The 15,609-nt window shown below is 37.3% G+C and overlaps 1 protein-coding gene across 4 annotated transcripts in view; it reads right to left on the bottom strand.

Moving 5' to 3' along the window:
• si:dkey-150i13.2 overlaps positions 1–15,609 on the bottom strand; it is a 72,008-nt gene that overhangs the window by 14,785 nt on the left and 41,614 nt on the right. The gene's annotated exons all lie outside the window — the stretch shown is intronic.

Here is a 15,609-nt window from a genome sequence, read left to right as displayed (position 1 = left end):
ATTCATGTAAATAGTCTTGGTAAGAGAACTTTTACTTGTATTGACCATATTTATACAAATGCTGTGGAAATGTGTTCTAAGAGTGTATCTGTTCCTATTGGGTGTAGTGATCATAATATTATAGCGATTGCAAGAAAAACGAAGGTCCCTAAAGAAAGACCAAAAGTTATTTATAAAAGATCATATAGAAAATTTTGTCAGGACTTATTTTGCAATGATGTAAATAACATATGTTGGGCTAATGTTTACAAGGAAGATCATCCTGATGATGCATTAACAGCTTTTGAAAGATTATTTTATTCTTTGGTGGATAAACATGCACCTATGAAAAAACACACAGTGAAGAATATTAGGTCACCGTGGATTGATAATGAACTGAAGAACATAATGGCAGAAAGAGATGTGGCAAAAGGTATAGCAAATAGAACTGGGAATAAACTGGATTGGGAAGTCTATTGTAAATTGCGTAATAAAGTAACTAAGATTAATAGGAAAAAGAAAAGGACATTTTATAAAGTAAAAGTAAGTGAAAATAAATATGATGGAAAAAAATTGTGGAATATTATTAATGAAATAATGGGTAGGAAATCAGGTCAAACTCCTTTTTTTATTGAGACAGGTGATTTATTTTTAACTAAATCAAATGAAATTGCTAATTATTTTAATGATTTTTTTATAAAGTGAACACGCTTAGAGAAAAAATGGTAACTAATAATATTATATCAAGTGAAAAGCAAATTGAAAAAATAGTAAGTGATAACTCAGCTCTATCTTTTGAATTGAAGGAAGTAAATGTTCAACAGGTGGAACAAAAAATATCAATAATAAATATTGATAAACCATCAGGAAGGGATAACTTAGATGGTTGCCTTGTAAAATTAGTGGCCAGTTGTTTGGCGGAACCAGTCTGTCATATTTTCAATATGAGTATTAAAGAAGGAATTTTCCCTGTAGCTTGGAAAGAAGCAAAGGTAGTTCCTTTACAGAAAAATGGAGCACTGAGTTTTAGTGGGGCTAATAATCGACCAATAAGTTTATTTCCAGTTCTTAGGTCTTTGAAACGATAGTGTGTGAACAAATTCAATTATTTTTTAAAGAAAACTATTTATTCTCTGATTTTCAGCATGCATATCGAATAGTCCATTCAACAGAAACAGCATTAACACAAACACATTAACAGTTTTGCTGGATTTTAGCTCTGCTTTTGATGTACTGGATCATGAGTTATTGCTTGAAAAATTTAAATGTTATAAATTTACTTCTCAAACTGTGCGTTGGTTTAAAAGTTATCTGACTAGTAGGAGGCAATGTGTATTCTATAATGGAAGTTATTCGGAGGTGAAAGAGTTGCAATGTGGTATGCCTCAAGGAAGTTGTTTAGGACCATTGTTATTTTCTATTTTTACCAATGATCTTCCTTTGGTTTTAAAGCAAGCAAGGGCAGTTATGTACGCAGATGATACAACATTATATTTACCAGCGGCATCAATAGAAAAATTATCTGCTGATTTAGATGAGGAGTTACAATTAGTGGTAAAGTGGGTACAGAATAATAAGATGGTTTTAAATTTAACAAAAACCAAAAGTCTTGTGTTTGGATCAAACTTTCAGTTTAAATGTAAACCACAGTTAAATTTGTCTGTAATGAGTGTGCCTATTGAACAGGTAGAGGAAATTAAGCTTCTTGGAGTTCTTCTTGATAGTAGGTTAAAGTGGTCAAAACAGATTGATAAAATGGTAATAGTTATGGGGAGAGGTTTATCAATTATTAAGAGATGTGTAGAATTTTTACCACAGTACTGTATTTCTCAAATTGTTCAGGTAATTGTTTTTTCTTATCTAGATTACTGTCCAATGGTATGGTCGAGTGCATCAAGTAAAGACTAGATAAATTACAGTTAGTCCAGAATAGAGCGGCACGACTCATTTTACACTGCAATAGAAGAGTTAATATTATGAAAATGCTTAAAACTTTAGGTTGGTTATTGGTGAAGGACATGGGCGTGGTAGTGGGGGGAAAGTGGACCTGACTACCCAGGGCCCCGTCTAGGGAGAGGGCCCTTTGAAATCCCACCAATTTTTTATTATTATTATTTTTTTTTTGTAGCCTACTTCGAATTGGCACCTCCAATTGATGTCAATGTCATTATTTATTTCAAAATATATTGATAACCCCCCATCCCCCCCCAAACAAGTAAACAAGTAACGCAGTGAGTCTAGAGCCTGATCATGCTGCGCAAAAAGCCCAAATCGGGCTTTCAAAAAAAGAAAGACAGGAAGGAAAAAGAAAGGAGGCAGAATGAGGGGAAGCAACCAAGTGTGCCGCAAGCCTACGTTTGAGTAAAGGTTTCGGCCGTTAGATCGCCCCCTGGGGGCTGGCTGCAGTACAAGTCATAAAGCCCGCCTCCTCCGTGTTAATGAAGGAGACTTGAGCCCAAATAAAAAAAAATATTACACTTGCAATAAAATGTCCCGAAAGATAGTTCTGGTCGATTAAGGCACTGGTTATTGTGCTGAAATAGGTGCAGATCTTCATTTTTGTAAACAGTTTGTTTTTAGCAGTAATTTAATGCTGGGCGTGTCATCGTGATTGACAGCTGTGATTGACAGTTTCTCAAAGCGCGGCGTCTGAGCTTCGGCAGGAGACTGAAGTAGACTGAAATGTTATTATTCGATTTCTGTGTTATTTTACCATGACAAAATGAGTTCAGCAGTAAACTATAGTTTCTGACATACATGATCCTGGTGGAACACTGTTTATTCGCTAAGTTCAGGGCTTTTTTCGGGCTTTATTAGTTTGCTGATACACGCCTAGCCACCCAGATAGCAAAACACAGTTCCGGCTAGATTCTCGCCTGCCGGAGACTTATCTCTTAGAGCTCAGACTGACTAATGTTACCTCTGCTGGACCTACTCCGGATGCCTGGACTCACTGCCCGATTCCAGTCCGAGTCAATCGAGCCAGATGCGGCGGCCGAGCGAGCAGGCGCTGCCGCATGCGAGCCGGAGTCAGCCCGCGACGCCGCGAGTAAGTTGTGCGCTGCGGCCTGGAGCTGGCGCGATTGAATATATAAAACCCTCATATTTGTTAACGTTATTACATCCATTTGTGTTGATATGACAGCAAACGCATGCTGAGAAGTTCGGGGGGCGTAGTTGATTTTACATAACGCGTTTGATTGGAAGCTCGACTCTGCTCATTTTCGCGGCTCCTCCTCTGGCTCCATCAGACAGTCCTTCTGCGCATGTCTGGCTCCAATTTCAGCAGTCATTTGCGACAGTTTGTGCCCGTCAAGCAGGCGTTTTGCCCTCAAGGCGTTCAATGGGAAAAAGGGCTGTCGCGTCGTCCATATTTTTTACAGTCATTGGAAGCAACTGATGACTGCTTTCTTTTCAAAAGGTGAACTGAGCTTGCTTGTTATGAAACTACATCTAATTAAAGTTAACATAGTTAACTCCAGACAGCTGCTGCTAATGCAGGGCTCGAAATTGCGACCATTTCGGTGGCATATAATGCTGATTTGTGTACAGTCATTACTAGGGAAACCGTAATATTTCAGCGCTCCTAAAGCGCCCCCTTGTGACAGAGAATGAATTTTTATTTCCAATAAATTTTTTCAGCTGTTTATAGTCAAATTATTGCAATTATCGATCCATCTGTAAATGTGAAAGAAGTTAATGTGCCTTTTAAAAATCTAAACAATTAAGTAATACTAATATAAGAAATTATATACTTGATTTATCCCTTTTAATGGTATAAAGGTTGAAATGCCATTGTATTTGATATTTTGTGTCTGTATACGACTGCAAGATGTCTGTTAAAGATCTCTTTATCTGGAATGCACCTGCTGTATACAAACGTCTGGCAGACGTCTGTATGATGTCAGTTTTACACACATTCTGAATCGCAAACATCTTAAAGATGTCTAATAGAAGTCTATTTCACATCTGATTGGAAACGTCTTGTAGATGTATTGCAGATGTGAATGCAGACGTCAAATAGACATCTCCGAGATGTACGTGTGCTAATCAAAATCAGCCATTAAGAATCAAGATCGGCGCATAACTAAAAAGAAAATGGGTGCTCCTAAATTTTTTGGGATGCTCCTAACTTTTTAAAGTTGGGAGCACCAGTGCTACCAAGTAAAAAAGTTAATTTCGAGCCCTGTAATGTATGTATGCTAATGTTAAATCTTTAGCTTAGTTTGTCAACCTGGCTGCTTGTTGCTAGTAAATTATGGGCCAGGCCAGCTAATGTTTCTGAGGGTACAGTGGTCTTGTGTTCTCCTGTTCAAAAATAAATGTTTTTAAATCAAAACTTGCATCAGTATCATGGATCAAAATGTCAGTACACAAACCCGATGTAGCCTACGGTTTAAAGGTATTTGAGCACAAGTAGGCCATATGCATCAATTTGGTGGTGAATGAAAGAACCAGTCATTATTATAATCTGATTTGATTATAGATTAAAACACTATTTGTGCATGTTTATATTTAAATAATTAAAAAAAAATGTGTAGGGGGCCCACTGACATTGAGAGGGTACAGGGCCCAAAATTTGGTGCTACGCCCCTGGTGAAGGATAGGGTAATTGTTTCTCTGCTGTGTTTTATAAGAAATATTTCTGTGTTAAAAGTTCCAAGTGTATTGTACAGTCAACTTTTGTATAGTAATGTTAGTCATCATTTTAACACCAGGCATGCATTAAAAGGAAATTTTTTGCTTCCCATTTCAAAAACTAATGCAAAGCAACGTACCGTGATGTATAGAGGAATGAAAATATGGAATGAATTGCCATCAGACATTACATGCTTTGTAACAACTAAAATGAGGTTTAAAAAATCATTTAAAAAATATTTAATGGAACAATATTAAGTGGATTGTTGATTTGGATGTTATGTATGAATTTTGTATTATAATGTTTTTATTAGTCTTTGTTGTTGTGTATTAATGTAATTTTGTGTTATGTTCGATGGACCCCAGGAAGAATAGGCTAATAAGGATCTTGATAAATAAATAAATTTTAACCAAAATGAAAAAAAAAAAAAAAAAAAAAAAAAAAAAATATATATATATATATATATATATATATATATATATATATATATATATATATATATATATATATATATATATATTAATAATAACAGTACAAAAACAGAACCGCACACATTTAAATTAAGCATTACTGTGTGAATTTTTTTTTTTAAACTACAAAGCAATTTGAAAATTACAAGTTGATACTTTGTGTGTATGTGTAGTTAACCAGGTCAGTGTAATTAGGCAAGTTATAGTTTAATGATGGTTTGTTCTGTAGACTATCGAAAAAATATAGCTTATATAAGGGGCTAATATTATTGACCTTAAAATGGTGTTTAAAAACTTAAAAACTGCTTTTATTCTAGCCAAAATACAACAACTAAGACTTTCTTCAAAAGAAAAAAAATATAATGAGACATACTGTGAAAATTTCACAGTAGGGGGGTTAATAATTCTGACTTCAACTGTGTGTGTGTGTGTGTGTGTGTGTGTGTGTGTGTGTATGTATATATATATAATTATTTATCCTGGTCTTTAATGCACAGTGAAGTTATAAAATCACAATACAACAATTCATAATTTTGAAGATGGGTTTTTAAAATATGAATTTTTTTCAGGAAAAATGTAAAAAAGGAGTAAATATTAGTAAAATATAAGATATTCATTTCTTACCACTGAATTGTAAAGAAATGTTTAACAAAATGTGATTTTCTTTTGGTCCATAAACAAGAGGTTTTGCATCATGTTAGGCCTGTCAGAGCAATGCAACATCAAAAGTATATCTAGCAGCAATATTTCAGTAATAAGATTGAGTTAGTGAGTCACTGTAACAAAATTGTTACATTTTTTAATTATCCATTTCTCTGTGAAAAGCGGTGCTGAAGGTTTGTGCATATTTATTTTCAATTATTCAACAAGATTCATAAACAATTGTTAGTCAGTCAGGTAGTAAAAGGAAATGTGCTTTTTTTTTTAAATTATGCTTTAATGCACGCCTTCCATGATATAATAATTTTAACAGTTAACTAGCAACATTCTGGAACATTTGTTTTATAGTTACAAAAAAAGACCTAAAAAGAATATTCAGATAACATTTTTAATTTATTTGGTTGTTATTTTAAAAAATGTATTTTTTTTTTTTTATGTATATGAATCATATAATGAATGTCTATATACATTTTTATTTACCAAATAATATATTTTGTATTCTGGCTACTTATATTTATTTCTGATTAAACTAAAAAGTGTTTGCCTGAAGAGCCACCAGGAAGTGTTAAATTTTGTCCACTAATCTCACCTATAACACATTCTGGAATAGAAGGTAAAGTTGGTTTTATATTTGGATATTCAGACATTCTCCTTAATAATATAATTTCAGAAAAGTATTTTTTGCTAATTTTAAATAGGGAAATCTTATTAGCAGCAAATGACTATCAAAGTACAACATTGTTCACAGTCAATTAGATAGTGTTACTGTTGTTTTTAAGTCATACTTGCATGCTAATTCGGATCGAGTATTCAAAGTAACATGGTAAACAATATACAACTTCTAAATGAACAAATGTGTGAATATAAAACCCACTTTACCTCTATCATTTTGGAAAGTTTGAGCAACTGCCCTCCCCTCTCTCTCTCAGTGATGCCACACCTTGCCTTTCCTACAGACCGTAATGAATGCAGTAATGAATTAAAAGACTAAAATTTGATTAAGTATGACATAAAGCTAATTATGTTAGAGAACTTTAACATAAAATAGAACATGTTTAGTTATTTGAAAAACACTGTCCTCTTTGTTATTCAAATCTCACCTGTACACTTTCTAAAGATGACGAGCAACTGTCCTCCCCTCTCTCTGTCACAGCCTGTTTTCTATACAGACCGGTTCGCACATAGTATAACGTTAGTAGTAAAAGACTTTAGATATATTTGGCGCAAAACATCAGATTTATTTTAAATTGACAATTGTACTTCAGACGAAGCAACACGTAACATGTTAAGCAACAAAAGACAACAAAACTCGATAATCTGTTATTTCTAATTTGCCAAATGCGTTCTTATGCAAAGCAACCAAGCATTTGAATCCGCTGCGGTGTGACGAGATTTATACGGGTAACATTAGTAGGACTACTGTCGTCTTTTGACGTTTTTGTAGGTTAAATCTCAACATGGAAATGTGTGATTTGTGCAATTAATGTAATAAAACAAATTTTATTACATGCATACTTACATTGTGTGTCTGAAAAAAAGGATGTAATCGTCCTCTCCTTTTTTCTGGGGTGCATTTTTACTCTTGTCACCCAAACCACAAAGTGAATGAATGAAGCTCGTGGCAGACGCTCAAAAGATTCGCGCTGTGATTGGCTGAGTGATCGTTCACTCAAATGAAGTAACAAATCAGAGAACACTTGCGGCCGCTATATCAAATAAAACGTGTGGGCGAGTCGGAGGACAGAATCACCTGTTTCCTAAGCCCTTGCATGGAGGTCTACATACAATTCCTGTGTCTTCATGCTTGGTTTGTGCTTTGACATTTACTGTCAACCCTGAGACCTTATTGACCTTATTCTAAAATGCGGAAGTGTGCCTGTTTTCGCGATTGTCTTAGAACTTCCGATTCAGTCGCCTATGGGAGAAATGACAAGGAAAAATAAACGGCGGAAAACGGTCAAACTACCCGCTCTACAAACAAATGTTTGCATGACTATACAGACCAAGTACAATAATATAATAAGAAAATATCAAATTGACATCAAGCAGCGTAGCGAGCAGTTTTTAACGTCAAAAAATCAATGGAAGTGTCACACCTGCTGCAGTGCCCTCTGGTGGTTTTTCTAGTCATGTGATCACTCCTTGTTTCCAGCTGTCCCTCATTGTCTAATTAGTTCTGTCTTTTTAAGCCCTGTTATGTTGTGTTTAGTTTGCCTTTGGATTTTCAATGTTCTGTTTAGGTCTGTCGTGCTTTATTCGTGATCTGGTTCATCGTGTTTGGTTTGGTTTGGTTTGGTTTGGTTTGTTTGTTTGTTCACTTTGTTTAGTATCATTACTATGTTTTGGATACCTGTTTAGTTTGTGTTTGATTCACTTTTGTGCTTCATTTTTGCACTTCATGTTTTCGTCGATTTTGATACCTTGCCTGTCCCTTTGTCATTTTCTTTTGGATCTTTATTGTTTGGCAATAAATGTGTTTTGCTGCACTTGGATCTTTCCCTTGTTTTTGTGATACCCAGTCGTGACAGCAAGTGAATGAGACCGGAAGTCTTAAGCCAAAAAGATTCAAATGGCAGCGCCCGCTCGTCAGCGGAGAATAAGGTGAATATAGACAGGTGTATGCCTTTTCAAATCATGTCCAATCAACTGTATTTACCACTGGTGAATTCCAATTAAGCTGCTGAAACATCTCAAGAATGATCAGTGGAAACAGAATGTACCTGAGCTCAATTTAGAGCTTCATGGCAAAAGCTGTGAATACTTATGTACATGTGATTTTTCAGGTTTTCTATTTTTACTAACAATTAAAAAAAAAAATCACATTGTCAATAAATGAATTTAATGCATTTTGGAATAAGGCTGTAACGTAAAGAAATGTGGAAAAAGTGAAGTGCTGAGTTAGGGTTATTTATTTATAGTTTAGCCTGTTTTATTATGGGTCGCCACAGTGGAATGAACCACCAATTACTCTGGCACATGTTTTAAAGGCAGATGACAGATGACCTTCCACCCACAACCCAGCATTGTACAACACCCAGTGCTGGGACACACCCACTCACTATGTTATTATCCAATTCATCTAAACCACGTGTCTTTGGATTGTTGAGGGTGCCATAGAGTGCCATGCAAACTCAGGTAGAACAAGTAATTAAAAAAGTATATATATATATATATATATATATATATTTTAATATATTATATATATATATATATATATATATATATGTGACCTTTATACTTCACTCCCGAACCCACTTCATTCACCCTTCAGCAATACACACACACTGGACTTGGATGAGGAGGATTTTATTTTGCCCTGCACACAGAGCAGTAACAGTGAGATCAACACGGTTTAACTTAGCATCCACATCCACAGCAGTTCTCCCTAACTCTGCTGCAGTCTATATTGAAAGCTTATATTATTATTATATAAAACAAAGACAGAAATATAAAAATACAGAAAATGCGTAACTAATATCACTGAATAAACACATTTAATACCTTAACACAAAATATAATAGAAAATTACCTGCACACAGAGCAGTAACAGTGAGATCAACACGGTTTAACTTAGCATCCACATCTAAAACACATATAACTTCATTAGCACTTGCTGTATAAGCACATGGGGGGGAAATATCAAGATGAGATTAAAAGTATCAAAATCAAACAAATATGACAAGAAAACCCACTCTGTCGATCAATAAATGTATATAAAGTGTGATAGACTTTTAAAGCTGCATCCAATCAATCATTTAAATGATATTTTTATATTTTAGTGTGGAGCTAACACAAACCCGACTCACCCACAGCAGTTCTCCCTAACTCTGCTGCAGTCTATACACAGACTCTGTGCGCAATAGCGCCACCGGCGAACTAGCAGGAACTGCACTCCCATTAAAGCAGGATTTAATACTGAACTATTAACATGGTATATATTTATTTCGTTACATACACCCCCCTTAAATCCTGCTTAATGGGGACATGTATGTTAACCAAACAAACTAACATTGAAGAAAAGAAAACTAAAAAAAAAATTCAATACATGGGACATCTACTTCATGTATTCAATCAATAAAGGAAGAAGGGGAAAAAAAACATATGGAGTATGATTCTGTCAATCAATATATTCTCCTATGAGGAGTACAATAAGATAAGGGAGGCGCCTAACCCCAATCTTATAGCAGACTAAAGAGATGCCTGTTACACCTCAAATATTTCATCATATATTAACTCCTTGCTAGATCTATAAATCTGTTTCAATTTGTTTCTCCTTTGTTCCTTTCAAAAAAAAATTTGTATCAAATCTATGTGAAAAAGCTTTTAACTAAATAAACAAAAGAACTCACAGTAGAGTCAGAACTGTCCATGTGTTGTTCATTCATTTCACAAATTAGTCTTTTAGGAGGCTTAATGATTCTACCAACTCTGGTTTGAGCTACTGCTGAGTCCAAGCACTTAGGTTGAGTGCACACCACAAGTTCCTCAGTGGCCTTTGTGAACTGCTCTCTTTCAGTCAAATTAGAGAGATTTTGATCTCCTTCTTCAGGTAAGTCAACATCACCTGTCACAGTTGCATCACTCCTTTCAACAATACTTATCTCTTCAACATCATTTTCATTCAAATTCCCAGCATAAAGGCTTGCAGAGTCCAACATATCTAGAGAACAGTACGACACATTGGTTAAGTTTGCATCCATTGATTGATCAACGTCCTCAACAAAATCCTCTGGATTACTCAAAATCCAGTTTGCCGTTCTGCCATCAATATCAGATTCCTCTCCACAGGCAACAATTTCATCATTCCTGTCATCCTCCTGTTCATCCTGGTCCTGGGGTTCATCAACTGGAAGAAAGTTCACAGGTAACAGCAGATTTCTATGAACTACCCTCACTTTGTCAGAGCTGATTTCCCGAATCCTGTAAACGTTGATATTAGGATACACCGTCATGACTTCATATGGAGATGACTCCCATTTGTCAGCAACTTTTCTTCTTCCTTTTTCACCTCTGTTTGCAACCAACACTCTATCCCCAACAGCTAATGGGCAACCCTTCACCTTCCTGTTGTAAAGTCTGCCATGTCTGTCCGTTTCTTTCAGAGTGTGCATCTGAGCTATACGAGCTGCTTCTCGCAAGTCTCTTCTCAGTGTGGACACAAAGTCCTTGTAATCCACAACATCCTCATTAAGAAGCACATTCTGAAATAAAACATCAATTGGGAGACGAGGAACTCTGCCAAACATGAGAAAGAATGGCGCAAAACCCGTTGTCTCATGTTCTGTGCAGTTATAACAGAAGGTAAGTTGCTGTAGCATTTGTGGCCATTTTGACTTTGTTTTAGGAGGCAACGTCCTAATCATACTTCCAAGTGTTCTATTGAACCTTTCTGCAATGCCATTACCCATGGGGTGGTATGGTGTAGTGTGTGACTTGTCTACACCTGCCATGGTCAATAGTTCCTTGATTAGTTTACTCTCGAAATTAGCCCCTTGGTCAGAGTGAATTCTTTTGGGGAATCCATAAACCAGAAAGAAGTCATTCCAGAGCCTCTTCGCAACTTGCTTGGCCGACTGATTCTGACATGGGAACGCATGAGCCATTTTTGTAAAATGATCAGTCACTATTAGCACATCCACGCATTTCCCATCTCTGAGCTCTGCCGACCAGAAGTCAATGCAGACTAGTTCCAAGGGTTCAGATGTTCGGATACTTTCCAGCGGAGCACAAGCATTGGGTTCTGAGGTTTTACCAACTACACATCGATGACAGGTTTTCACATAATCATCAATATCTTTTTTCATTCCGATCCAAAAGAACCGTTGTCTTGCCAGTGATAGTGATCTACTACGCCCTTGATGTCCTGCTGCATCATGGATTCCATGAAGAACTTGAGCCTTCAATGAAGCAGGTACAACAACAAGGTACAATTTCTTGTTCAGTTTTGGATCTCTTTTCACCTTATAAAGCACTCCATTACAAATAGCCAGTTTGTCATGATGTTTTAGCAGTTGTCTAACACTTTTAGTCTCCTTTGCTTGTTCTTTCTTAGATGGTTTTCGACGTCGCTCAATATAATAGAGAATCCGATGCAAAGTGGTATCCTGCCCCTGCTCACTAATGATGGTACTGTGTAGCAAAGGAGGACTATCCTGTTGTGGTTGAAAGAGAGGAGGAACTGCCCCCATCACTTCACTCAAACCACCAGTCGAATGTGCTGCTAGTACAGCAGAAACTTCCTGACTTCCAAAAGATCCTGAATGCAAGGATTCATCACTGGTAGAGTCACATGAATTTTCACCAACTTTCTTTACTGATTGATGGTTATTTACACACTTGAAAGCATCTTGGACTGAATTATCAACAACACCACTGACATCCTTCAAGAGAGATAAGTATGGTTCAGTAATGAGGCGGTGTCCTATGCAAGACTCAACAAATGGCTCACGGCTCAGAGCATCCGCAACAACATTTTTTGTTCCTGGGACATACTTTAGATCAAAGCTGTAAGAAGCAAGTTTTGCCACCCACCTTTGCTCACATGCATCAAGTCGTGGTTTAGTTAAAATATATGTTAGAGGATTATTGTCAGTCCATGCCGTAAAATGTCTTCCTCTCAACCAGTGGCTAAATTTCTCTGTGATTGCCCACTTTAAAGCAAAGAACTCCAATCTGTGGGCTGGATAGTTCATTTGCGAGCGAGATAAAGTTCGGCTAGCGAAGGCTATGGGTCTGGCAATATCCTCACCTGGCAAAACTTGCGACAACACAGCTCCAACACCATCAAAAGATGCATCGACAGCCAAGATAAAAGGTTGGTCAAAATCTGGGTGAGCCAATGTTACATTTTTTGTCAAGTCTACTTTCAGAGTCTGTAAAGCCTCTTCACATTCCGCTGTCCAGTCGGCTGGGGAAAGTTTGAGGTAAGTAACTTTCTTTTTTGGTCTGCGTCCTTTCATTACAGGAGTCTGTTTGACTGTGCCTGATGTCAACTTGAATAGAGGCTTAGCTTTTGCCGAACATCCTTCAATGAAATGTTGATAATATAACACCATTCCGAGAAAGGATCTGATTTTTTTTTGACAGGGTGTTTTTCCATCAGGTTCCATTAAATCAGAAGCTTGAATCATGTTTATTGCCTCGACTTTCCCTGGGTCAGTCTTAATTCCTTCCTCACTAATGATGTGTCCAAGGAATTTAACAGAGCGTCTCAGAAAACAACATTTCTTTGGAGCCAGTTTCAGATTGTGATGGGACAACCGTGAGAGAACCATTTCAAGACGTTGAAGGGCCACAGACTCGGAAGGGGCAAACACCATCAAATCATCAAGGTAACAGAGAACACTGCTGAAATTCTCATCTCCAAAGACTGACATCATCATTCTCATAAAAGTGGCAGGGCTATTAGAGAGACCCTGAGGAAGCCTATTATACTCGTGAAGTCCAAATGGGGAAGAGAAAGCAGTGTACTTTTTGTGTCCTTCTTCCAGTGGAACATTATAATACCCCGAGGTGAGATCCATTGTTGAGAAGAATGAATTTCCACCCAAAGCAGCCAACACATCAGACTGATGAGGTAACGGGTAGGCATCTCTAACAGTCCTCGCATTTAACCACCTAAAGTCAGTGCAGATCCTGAGATCGCCATTTTTTTTCCAAACGAGTACGAGTAGGGACGCATAGTCGCTATGCGACTTGCGAATTATTCCTTTTTCCTCCATTTCGTTTAATGCTGTTCTCAGTTTGGCATACTGGCTTGGTGGTACACGCCTGTATAAAAAACGAAAAGGCTTTTCATCAGTGAGGTTAATTCGATGGACAAATCCTATTGCCTCTCCACAATCCATTTTGTCTCTAGAGAAAACAGACTCATACTTCTCAATAATGCTCAACAAATTGTCTTTCCAGCGAGCTGACACTTCACATGACTCCAAATCCAGATCCCCAAGATTCAAGTCACTCAAGACCTGCTTCATCTCATCCTCTGACCTAACCGGTAAGGGTTTTTCAGTACACTGCAAATTTGAGTGAATCTGTCTTGGCAGTGGTAAGTCTTGAACGGCAATACAAGGTGACACATCAGCTATTTTTGCATTTCTCTTTAACACAATTTTGCGATTAGTGGGGTTGATGACTTTTAAGGGGATAGAACCATCTCCCCATAGTGGTGTTATGATCCTCCCAACCAGTATGTTTCTCGGTCTTGATCTGAACATCGTCGGCTCCACAACAACAGTGCTGCCAACTGACAAGACAGTAGACTGCGGCAGCTTACCCCAAACCAGATGTTCAGTCTGTGGCTCTAAAACAACACTCCTGAGTAACTTTACAGTACCAACTTTGTTTGGTATGGATTCTCCTCTCCATCTTTCCGTATTAGAGAGAAGAGATAGAAACATAGAGCATTCATCACTCTCATTGTCATTTGACTTAGACATGAGCCTCCAGTAGCCATTAGTTTCTCTCAAATGCATCAGAAGTTCCTTTATGACATTTGTGCCCAAAATCATCTCTTCAGTTTGTCCAGGCACAACCATAGCAGGAATTAACATGGGGCAGCCGTACACTGTAGCTTTGAGATCATAAACTGCGGTAGGGGTAATATGGTGACCACCACAACCAACTATAACAATGTCTTGTGCTGACTGACTGGTAATTGTTGGGTTGCTTTCCAGTAGCTTTTTTTCAGTGGACTCGCTAATAGTACACGCCATTGATCCGCTATCGATTAAAGATTTAAGGATGAGATCTTTTTCAACTGAAACAGACGTGTGGAACAAACTATCAGCTCTTGGAACTTTCTGCACCCCCTGAAATATAACAGTTTTATGTTGAGATGTTTCACTGATCATTTGGCATAAAGACTCATAATCCATTACATCATCAAAATCAGTTATGGGAGATTCACTCTTAAGATCTACGTGATCCTCCCTCACACGTAGATCATTTAGTTTGCCTGCTGATTAACTGAGGTAGAATTTCTCCTTTCCTTTGGACACTTGTTTCTGGCATGGCCAGATGAGAAGCACAGAAAGCACAGCCTGTTATCTCTACAGTGAGTAAAAGCAGAATGTGAGGGGTTTTTGCACACTAGGCATGGTGAATCATTCAAACCTGGAATTCTGGGCATGTTGCTTCTTTTCCAATTCTGCTTAGTAGCCTGTGCATTGCTATTATTCATCAGTACTCTTTCCAGCATATCAATCACCTTTTCTAGAGCCATGTTTTCAGATGGTTTAGACTGAAGTGAATCCTGTTCAACTTTTACTGTGCAAGAGCTAGGACTAACATGCATCTCATTCACAGAAAATTTCTTCTCACATTGAGAAAGCCCATGTGCTTTTCCAGAAGCTCTGAGTTTTTTTTCCAAATGATACTCATTCAGAATCTCATGCACTTCGTGAGCTGTCCATTTGTCGATGGTTTTTGAGCGAAATGTCAGTGCAAGCTCTGAATTTGGACAATTCCGAATAAACATGCGTGTGACTTCGATTAATTGATTGTCTAGCACCTTTCCTTGTTGTTTTAGACACTCAGCTGTGATATCAGCAGCACGGTTTAAACGCAGCCAGTAATCGAAGGGATCCTCCTGAGGTTCTGGGAGTGTAGTGTAGAAATCTTGTAACGGAATAGGAGAATACTGTTGGCAACTGAAATGCTTTCGTAATATAGTGTAAACTGCATCAGGATTTGATTTGATATCCAAACTGCTTGACAGCATTCCCACTTTAACAACATCTTTGGCTTTGCCCCTCAAATGTATCAAAATTTCCTCCCCCTGTTCATCAATAGGCAAAACTCCCTTTCTTATAAAGTTTTTCATGAGCTCCACCCACTCCTCGATTGTAACAGTGTCCGTTT

This window comes from Danio rerio, chromosome 23 (genome assembly GCF_049306965.1).
Source record: "Danio rerio strain Tuebingen ecotype United States chromosome 23, GRCz12tu, whole genome shotgun sequence".
In the NCBI taxonomy this organism is placed as follows: Eukaryota; Metazoa; Chordata; class Actinopteri; order Cypriniformes; family Danionidae; genus Danio; species Danio rerio.
The sequence above is the reverse complement of the archived record's forward strand: the minus strand, read 5'-3'. Positions and strand labels throughout refer to the sequence as shown.